Source organism: Leucoraja erinacea, chromosome 2 (assembly GCF_028641065.1).
Source record: "Leucoraja erinacea ecotype New England chromosome 2, Leri_hhj_1, whole genome shotgun sequence".
In the NCBI taxonomy this organism is placed as follows: Eukaryota; Metazoa; Chordata; class Chondrichthyes; order Rajiformes; family Rajidae; genus Leucoraja; species Leucoraja erinaceus.
The window spans coordinates 20569131-20579867 of NC_073378.1; the positions used below are offsets into that span (position 1 = coordinate 20569131).

General features: G+C 38.8%; 1 non-coding gene across 1 annotated transcript; it reads left to right on the top strand.

The window, feature by feature from the left end:
* Positions 1 to 1695: 1695 nt before the first annotated feature.
* trnan-guu (transfer RNA asparagine (anticodon GUU)) lies at positions 1696 to 1769 on the top strand. Its single transcript has one exon. It is a non-coding gene; the product is annotated as a tRNA-Asn (tRNA).
* The last annotated feature ends 8968 nt before the right edge of the window (positions 1770 to 10737 follow it).

Below are 10737 nucleotides of genomic sequence, written 5' to 3' on the forward strand. Positions count from 1 at the left end.
AAAAACTGAGGCCAGTACTTGTAATCAAAAGAACTTGTGAATGCTTTAAATCTCTACCATCTCCTCCACCAGCAATAGGACTTGCATTTCAATCCTGGTTCATTAACTTTCAGATGTTGTAAACGATCAGTCTGAATATAATTTTAATTGGTACGAATAGCTAATAATGACATTCCCGTTGCTTTTGACAAAAACTTCGAAACAAAAATGACCATTCTTTTGGCCAAACCTACGCATTGTTTTACAATAACGAATTGGGAGTATATTGTAAACAGTTTATGTAATTACCAAGAAATTCAATCATAATGATAAGACTATCCTGTTTGAAATGAATACTTTCCCGATCTCACTCCGGATGGGAAGGCAAAAACAAACATTACCATCATACTGATTTTCAGTGTGAGGTCTGTATTTTGTTTGGAGATTGCACTACAATATACGCCTTTAGCTCCTTTATGGTTTGAAACATTGTATTGACTGCACACACGCACACTATTAAAGCGATTTAAATTTATACGGCTTTTGTAAACATTTGATGCTGTGAAAAGAACGGAAGCGCCCGTTTGTATGAAAACTGCAATTACGACGATGATTAATTTATGCCAAAAAAATATGCAGAGCAAAGTCATCTAGAGACGTTTCTAATTTCGGCAATCACGTTTTATTTGTTATATATACATTCCCATATTTAATGTTTTAATTGTTTGTGCTATTACTATGAATGGTTTGCAAAGCAAAGTTTGAATCCGAGTATATTTTTGACCTTTAATTAATCTAATCATCAAACTGATCTATTTTAATACTCGCGACTGCGATTTTATTTCAAAGCGACCCTTAACTGTCGAATAAATTGGCTGAGAGCGTGTTGTTTAAATTGGTTCATTTCGGCGTTTGCAAAACCCTGGTGAGAGGAGCGATTGATTGTGAGTCTATCGGCGCACAATCACTCTAATTTACCAACCCGAGCGCATTATTTACAGTGCTAATTGTCAATTTGCCATCCGTGCCTTCTTCGATTTTAAATAATTAAATGCGATTGCATTTTCACGGAGTGAAACTTGACGAATCGATGGTGATATGTGTGTGTGTGGGGGGGGGGGGGGGGGGGGGGTCTGTACGGGGGAGATGCCAGTGATCGATGACCCTGGGAGCTTGGCTGGGCTCCAGGGGGCGGGCACGCGGGTCTGGCAGTGGCAGCGCTTCACGTGGCGGCCCCGGGACCCGCTCAGTCAGCAGGTGCCGCTCCTGCACCCGCTCCCGCTCCCGCTCCCGCATGCAGCCCCAACGCGGCCCGGTGTTTCTGATTAGCGTCACTCCGAAATGCAAACTGGTATTTCCGATGTACTAATTGAAATCAACAACAACTTTCCTCCCTCCCCCCCGGCTCGGATCCATGAGGCTGCAAAATGAGAGCCGCCCGCCCGCCCGCCTGCAGAACTAACTCCTGCCCAGATGCAATGAGCTGCAGATCGGGGCGAGCTCTCCTTGAATCACGCCTCACAACGCATTACGCATTGCAGAAGAAACCAGTGGCATCGGTCCTTTTCAAACGTGTCTTGCAAAAATACAGATATCGCTGTAAAAAGTAAATATCGCTGTCACATTTTGCAGTGAGCACAAACACAAGACGTAAAATTGAACCTCGCGTCTACGTATTCTGTTATATAGGCTTTCCTTAAAACAAATATGCAGCGTGTCTCTGTGGCGCAATCGGTTAGCGCGTTCGGCTGTTAACCGAAAGGTTGGTGGTTCGAGCCCACCCAGGGACGTCGCCTTTTTTTTTTAACCTAAGGAAATTCCTCTGAAATCTTTTTCCAAATTACATTTTGTGCAGTGTTTAGAATGTTCTGCACAAAGTAAAAATGAAAAAATATTTTTTTTATTGGATTGGGTGAAATCGTGTTGTTCGGACAGTATATAGAACACCCATCACTATTGTTCTTACACAAATAAATAAAAACTCGAAAAATAACAATGAATATTAGCTTAAAAAAGAGGATATCTTACACACCTCTTTCAGCAGCGGTCAACAGAACAACCAGCTGATTAATAATTATTAATCAACAATTAAAGCACAACGCGTCAAGTTTCCTTGACTATTAGTACAAGCAGCAGAAAGACAAGCTGTCTCCATATAAAGGTTGCATTGCCTGAAAAAACTAATTGCCCTTCCTTGTAGCTTGTCATACGTGACAAAATACTGCCAATTATTCAGCCGATTGGTTTACTGTTGCATGAAGAGACGTGCAGTGAAAATAGACTGTTGCATGAAGAGACGTGCAGTGAAAATAACGAATCTCCCAGCTAAAACCTCAACAGTAATTTGAAATTCAATAAATGTATCGCCACGACCAGAGTTGCAATTGCTCTTATAAACATATCTATAAAAATACGAAGTAAAATTTACTCAAACACAGTAGATATATGTTTTAATGTTCACGATATCAATAACACAAGAAGTAAAAATAGCTAAGAAATATTACTCCCAACATTTTCATCTCAATGGTGAGAAAAGTGCAAAGGTCTCCGAGTTCTGAAGCTATTTATCTCAGAATCCTTTAAAAACATTTTGAATTCATTAAGTTTTCGACTAGACATCATGGGTTCTAAACATAGTTGCCTAAATACGTATCACATAAAAACACTTTAGCACGGTGTATTGTATAATTGAAAGGCACGGCGTATATTCAGCCCAGTACACTCAGGCAAAATGGAAAAAGAAAATCAAACTCTTAAAGTTTTCAATAAACAGAAAACCTGCTGACTAAATGTTGCATAAACTCCTGTCGATCTCATTAACTAAAACCTCCTTCTTTCTCACTGTTTATTTGCTTACTGTCAAAGTAACAACATATGGATGTAAATATTTTAAATAAATGCTTTGAAAATCCAAGTTACGGTTAGTGTTGGTCAATCAGCATTTGGCGATGTCGTGCTTTCTCGCCAGTGGTATAATGTTTGTCGTGTCATTCTTGATTTTCACTTAAACCTAACTGAAGAAGGGTCTCGACCCGAAACGTCGCCTATCTCTTCTCTCCATAGGTGCTGCCTCACCCGCTGAGTTTCTCCAGCATGTTTTGTCTGCCTTTGTATATTTACAAGCCTTGTTACCACCGTTTTTAAACAAAACAATACTCATGCTCAACATTATGTTTATCCAAGTGCGTTCACTGCACTTCCTTTGCTGTAATAGACGGTGAAACCTCCTGAGTTTGTGATGGGCGCTATTTAAATACAGGGATGTCGTTTCATTGCTGGACGTTTTTCCCTGTACATATTTAATAGAATTTGAACTTTATTATTAACCTGTTCGCATCCGCATATAAAATCAGAATTAAGCTGAATTACTCATTGAACTGGCAATCGTGACATGAAGGCCATAAAGACGGAAATTGCAGACACAGACGCAGAATATTTGTATCTGCATTGCATTTATGTGCAGTTCATTTGGACCACAGTCTATGGTCCTTCCGCTGCAGGAGGGATATCACCCCAAGGGGCACATAGCGACAAGAGAGTTTTGTTTAAATATAGATGGGAACTCTCCTAAGTATGACACTGTTGAATGTATAGACACTGATAATGCATTGCACTGTTTTTTGTCTTGTGCACATTTCTTAATATGAGTAAAGTTTATTTTTAGAAAAATACCGAAGGCATTAACCACTGAGAATCTATGAAAAGATTGTGCACGGGTTTTGTTGGATACAAGGTACACAAAATGCTGGAGAAACTCAGCGGGTGCAGCAGCATCTATGAAGCGAAGGAAATAGGCAACGTTTCGGCCGAAACCTTTCTTCAGATACATAATTTTGGATATATATTTTTATTCAGGAGAAAGATTATTTTTGAAATTACACATGGCATTGGCGTATTGCATATCATGTACATCTTTTTATGAACAACGTTTTTTTTTTAGAAATAAATCCACTGAAGGCACTGTTGTGTTTTTTAAATTGATCTCAGTAACTGCAGGAGCATTTGTTAATGAAACAACATTCTCACATATCTTATTAATAAACCACGGTTTAAGTTGTCGCAAAAGGCTTTAGGAATGGCAATAACTATTTCATTTAAAGGATAACCTTTCAAATGCTGACCGTTAATAAGGACGTAATACATTTAAGCTGGAGTAAGCTATCCTTTGGGCCTTATCCGCCGTCCAGGTAGATCACGGCTGATTTGGTGACTCAAATCCAGTCTCTCCTTCATATGATATCCTATGAATTGATAACGAGTTTTCCAGGTGAAGCAGAACTTTTGCAATATCCGTTGCAGAAACAGGGGGTGCGCAGTTTAATATTACCTATAACCAAATCAACTGGATTCTTGATTTTCAATCAAAATAAGAAAGCACCGGGTTAATTCATTAGAAAGTACATTCCATAAATATAGCAAACTCTCAGAATATTGTTTCTTTGGCTACAGTTTGTAGTCTTTAACTATTTATTTTTATAACTGTGGTCTAATGTATTAAATTAATGGTAAACAAAAACTCAAAGAAAATATGCAGGATTATGTTACTTTTTAACATCTGCTGGCAGAAAATACTCTACATATATTTATCAAAACAAAAAGAGTGTATACAAGTTATATATTTGACAAATGTCACTCTTGCTGTTATATTTTGTTCGGAAATAATTAAAATAACAAGTGAAAATGTCGTTATATTGCCAGGGAATGGCTTAAAATTGCTTGCTTAATTTAGGTTAGCAATAAAATACAGCAACGATTCAAATAAATTGTAGAAAAATGTGTTTATTATTTCATTATTGTCACGTGTACCGAGTGAAATGCTTTGTTTTGCATACTGTCTGATCAGATGGATAGCATATGTTTGGAAGGATGTGGGCCTTTGGAATGATATGGCTGGCAGGTGGGGCGTCATGTTCGGCATGGAGAAATTGGACCAAATAAGCTGTTTCTGTGCTGTATGACTGACTCTGTGAGATCAAATAATATTATACTTAATTATAATGGTCAAACTCCATTACGATAGATCGATCGAAGTGCAGTATACAGAGTGGAGAATACAGTTCTCAGCATTGCACCACACCAGTTGCACAGGCAGAGTCCAAATGTCCGTAATGAGATAGAGGTGAATTGGACAGTACATTCGGGAGACCTTAAAGAAACCTGATAAGAGAGGGGAAGAAGCTGTTCCCGAGGCTGGGAGTGCGCGCTTTCAAAGTTCTGTACCGCCCGCCGGACTGGAGCAAGGAGAAGATGAAATGACCGGGATGGGACAAGTCTTTGATTATACATGTTTTGAGGCAGCGTGGAGTGTAAATTGAGTCAATGGTGGGAGGCCTGGTCTTTGTAAAATAATATATCCTATAAGATTTTTTCCCCCCAATTTTGAGACATATAATAAAAGACTGTGTTCCGATACTAACTATTAAATCCCTTAATCTTGCAAAATAACACTTTATTAGTTCTGGCGAGGACAGCTGACCCTTTACGTGTGCAGTGACAAGGGGAGGGGTTCTCGTAATTAGCATAAGAATGGAAACGAAACGTTCACAATATAATCACTGTGAAATAAGTTGATTCCTTTCAACCAACTCATGCTGCAGGGGACGAAAGATTTTGATGGTGTCGTCTAATTTAGAGAGCATTAAGACGTCTTAAATCACACGAGAACTTACTTGTTCATGAAATATTAGTGTTTATCTGAATTACAAGAAGCAACTAGCAACAACGTTGTTGATCCGACGAGAAAACGATGTTGGAATACATGAAAATAACCATGGAAAAGGAAAAGTAAATATATAGCCTCTTAACACTGCAGCTGTCTCGAGGAAACGTTGCTAATTTGAAGATTTTAAATTCATGGTTTATGAGAAACTTTTTTGGACTGCTTTATGCTTGACCAGTCTCACAATTCCTTTCAAACTATGAGACACGACATAAATCAAAGTTGAAACTTTGCTGCCTTTAACAACATTTCGGCGGCAATGTTATCATTATTTACCACATCAGATTAATGCAACTGTGACATAGGTTTGCAAGGATATTATTAGCAATCTACTCCATACGTACAAAGGTTTGGGGCTTTTAAAAAAAAAGATCTATATTCGCGGCAAAGAATGGGAAAAGTGGGTGAGTTTATATGTATTTTTGACATTTTATGAATTAAAGCAAAATAGATCATATTCCGGAAGAAATTGCAACTGATGTCAAAATACCGTGGCTGGATTTATTAATTAACCGGGGCTCTGATGAAAGATCGCACTCGAAACGTTAATCTGTCTGTTTTATTGCTTCAGTTTCTAACACTTCTGCTATGGATTTCCACTATACACTAGATTTTTTTTCAATGCAAGAATTTCCGCACCAACGTTCTTTATATATCTGTTCTTAAACAAACTATATTCTAAAAACAAAGCCACTGCGTGTTTGTCTCCCACTGTGAACTAACTACATGTTGATATATCTAATACGCGCATGTTGATCATTCTAATAATAATCCCGAAAGAATTGGCGATACTCACCTTATATATCTTCAGTGACAACTTTAAAACAAGTAACTTGGGGAGAGGACAACATATGTAGGAAGGAACGGCAGATGCCGGTTTACACTGAAGACAGACACAAAATGCTGGAGTAACTCAGCGAGCCAGGCGGCATCTGGAGAAACGAGTAGGTGACGTTTCGAGTTGATTCGAAATGCCACCTATTCCTTTTCTCCAGATATGCTGCCTGACCCGCTGAGTTACTCCAGCATTTTGTGTCTAACTAGGGGAGAGGTTAAGGTGGAGCTCAATGTATTGCTGGGTTTAGTCATTGCTCGGTTTATTGATTATTCATCGGGTATGAGATATTTCACTTTTCAATTGGGTTCGTTTGGCTTCCAATCCCACTTGAGTGGAGAATACCAAACCGCTTACAATGGCATGTTTTCTTAATCATCGTAGATTGACACAAAATGCTGGAGTAACTCAGCGGGACAGGCAGCATCTCTGGAGAGAAGGAATGAGTGGCCCTTCAGACTTTATCATCGTGACTTTTTTGCATATTTGTCATTCATTTGTTCTATATCTCTTTAAATCACCGTCTATATCGCTGTTTCCCTTTCCCCTGACTCTCAGTCTGGAGAAGGGTCTCGACCCGAAACGTCACCTGTCCCTTTTCTCCAGAGATGCTGTCTGACCCGCTGTAACTCCAACTTCTTGTGTCTATCTTCTGTTTAAACCAGCATCTGCAGTTCCTTCCTGTACATGCCATTGCATATTATGATTAAAATCAGACGTCCACAAATAATACTTTTGATCACATTCTAACATAAAAGTACATTTCTAGAAATATTCTTTTTTTTACAACTGAATACCAAAAGATTATTGTGTTCCATTGAAGTTTCCTTTTTAAGATGTTCATGTATTTATCATTTGGATACTAGCTGATTGATATCCCGAACCTCTCAATTAAATATTTAAAATAAACTCGTGACATATTTATTTAAAAACTCCTTGTATTCAAAAGAGTAAAAGAGGAAAAACAAATTAGCATTTTTTTTCCTCGGTCGAATATTTGTTACTACGTGTTCTATTTATTACAAATCCCCTTTTATACCAGACAACATTTCAACGAGGCGTTTCTTGTCCTGTCAACACACCTTGTGTTCCCACCTTTTACCCGACATCTGATTTCGCGGTAGTTTTATTCCAAATGACAAGTATCTCTAAACAGTGACAGGGGGTATATTTTCGGATTGGGAAAATAAGACCAGCTATAGGGATAAGTAGGAATAAATGGTGCGAATTAAGTTATTGAAGGAAGCTGTTCTTTCGCTGCAGAGCTGGCATCCGGAACAGTCAGTTCGTCTTAATCCACATATAAATCCGAGGACTTCCAGTTCACTGTGAGCGTGTGTGTGTGGGAGAGGGAGAGGGAAGGGGGAAGAGAAACACGGTCGTATAGACGTGAATGAATTGACCCATCGCGACTTTGTCAGTCCAGCTATCACTGATCTAAACTGTTCGCAGTGTATAATATGCTAACTCTAAAGAGGACAACTGTATTAGAAGGGGCGTCTCAGGACGTGGACTGCGAACCTAAGGAGCATGAATCGAGGTTCAACATGCCGTACATTTCACCTCCTAGACAGTATTTCCGGTCATTAACTCCCTGAGACGCGGCATTCCAGATGCATATTTTAACTTTGTGATAGGGAGGAAATGATTTGGCCAAAACTCCGAGGTGTAACCAAAGGGACCGTACAGGTCGATTGCAGAACATTTAAATCGCTCAGCGTTTTAACAATGATGACAGCGAAACACAACGTTTATGTTGAGACACAAACAGAACCAACATGAAAACCGCCGCATCCCTGATATGGTAAAATATTGAACTATTTGAAGGGAAGAGTACACACATCCCCAATCCTTTAACTGGGCTGAGCTCACCGGGAATGAGCAGCTATTTCGAGACATGCCGTCGGACGATGATTTATTTTCAGCTATGAGACCGAAATTGTCCAATAAGAGATAATTTGTGAAGTCTGATGATTCTTGGGGCGGTATTTAACTTTGCCACAAAATCAACAGTCAGAGATTTATTGGCAATAACTGTGTGACACTGCCAGATCACAGTATCTCCAGGCTGAATTAGATCAAGCTGAGAAATTATATCCCAAAGCTAACTTTAAGCGAGAGCATTCTTATTTGAGGAGAGGTAGCTGCTGGGACAAAGGATGGAGAACGCATTTCATATCCTCCTCAGCCCATCAGATTCGCCGTCCATCAATTTGAAAGTAAGCATAGAGTTACTAGTCACTGAAATATACATGCATGATCCAATTAATGGGAGATATTTGAATGTCACCGACAATCGCAATTTAACAGCTCTGTTTACCAAGTTATTGATAAACAACCCAGATGTAGACACACGCAATTCTACAGCGGATGACAACGCACATTTTCTTTCTATCCCTCAGCACTGAAACTAAATCTAGACACTAAATGCTGGAGTAACTCAGCGGGACAGGCAGCATCTCTGGAGAGAAGGAATGGGCGACGATTCGGGTCGAGACCCTTCTTCAGACAGAATGAATCATCAAGTATGGGAAAAGACCTTTCCAATATTTTAACATTGTGTATTCTTTCGGCGATCCTGCAGCTTTGCCCATTGTCGGCGTGAGCTTGGCAGAAGGTGTATTTTCCTTTCACCAGCGTTTTTCTCCCCAACAATTGCAACTGGAGGATTTTCATTACATTTCGGTCTTTGTTGTGTGTTTTCTTTGAAGCATTCATTTGAAAGGCAAGAGGAAATCAAAGCACTTTCTTGGAATTTCAAATGAAGGGTTAACACGTCTGCTGCATTTCTCTTTAAATATTCATATTAACATACACACTTAATCATTATATAAACCATATCTTTTGCGCGATGTTCAAGATTGGTGTAGTGTGATGTTATTTTTAAATATAAGACGAGAGTTGTCTCGTAAACTTCGTCAACCAGCCACGCCTCAGCTTGTGCGGTCAATAATGATGCTACTGCAATATACTTAACCTACACAAAATGTGAGGTGACCCTCTACTCAAGATCTCTCTGTGTTTAACTGGATAAAGTTTCTGTTGCTGTAACGCCGTTAAACATTGTCAATTCTTTTTGTTTTTTCTAACCCGCCATTATCAGTACACAAAGAAAGTAAACAGCATTAAGACTACGTCAATTTGTCTAATTCTCGGCATTTCAATCCAAATGGGAATGGAAATTGCATTTGCTTTAACATGTAATGTTTCTTTGCACCTTCTAGCATTTGAAATTATATTCTGTTCGTTTCCAAATTCATTTCTTTATCTGCCCCTATTACCTTAGAAGCATCCTGCATTTATATCATTCATCCTTAAAAAAAAACTGTTTAATTCTGACCCATATGCTGCTTTGTAGATTAGTCGTTAGGATCAAGAAGGCATCCGTGTGATTTCACTGTCAGTCTTTCAGTTTTCCCCCCATGCAAGTGACATATTGAGAGCTACTTAAATTGAGCAGAGACCACGGAGTAGAGACCACGGAATATACAGCTACAATGACTGGGTTCCTTATTTTCATTTCTACTCCATTGAAAAATATACATTCGAACAGATGACACGTAAAATGTGCTGAAACGTATTGCCCTTGAGCAACCACTTAAGCAGTTTGAATTATTTTGTGTGGAGTTGAAGGTTTTTAAAAATAAAACACTGCAATATAATTAGAATCAATTTTGCAGCCTCCATCTGTGCAGAGTTATCAGTTTTAACAATAATGGGAACACTTACACCAGCCAACGACAATGTAACGTTTTGCACGTCAACAGGTTTCATCATTGACACTTGTAAAAAGAGAATAACAGGAAAATTGCAATTGATCATCAGTAGGATGTAAGATGAGGCCTTTATATATTTATGTTTAAATCATGTTCATTAGAGCAGGAGAAAGTTTCTTGGAGGAACAATTTAATATGATGATGTGACAGGACTGAATGAAAGTCAGCCAAGTATGTCAACGATTGTTATTTTAGCTTTGGATAGTAAGTCATGCTTTCCCCCCAAAACTTATTAGCAACTCCACCGATGTCATCAGCTTTCTCTGTCGAAACAAACCTTCTTTTGTCCATTGACCCGACAGTACTATTTCACAACAGCATTGGTCAAGTACATAAAAAACATACTGATTTCTAGTGGAATTATAGTGAGCAGTTAGTTAATTGCAATACACAGTACTAAAAAAATCCAGATGTCACAGTAGCCTTCT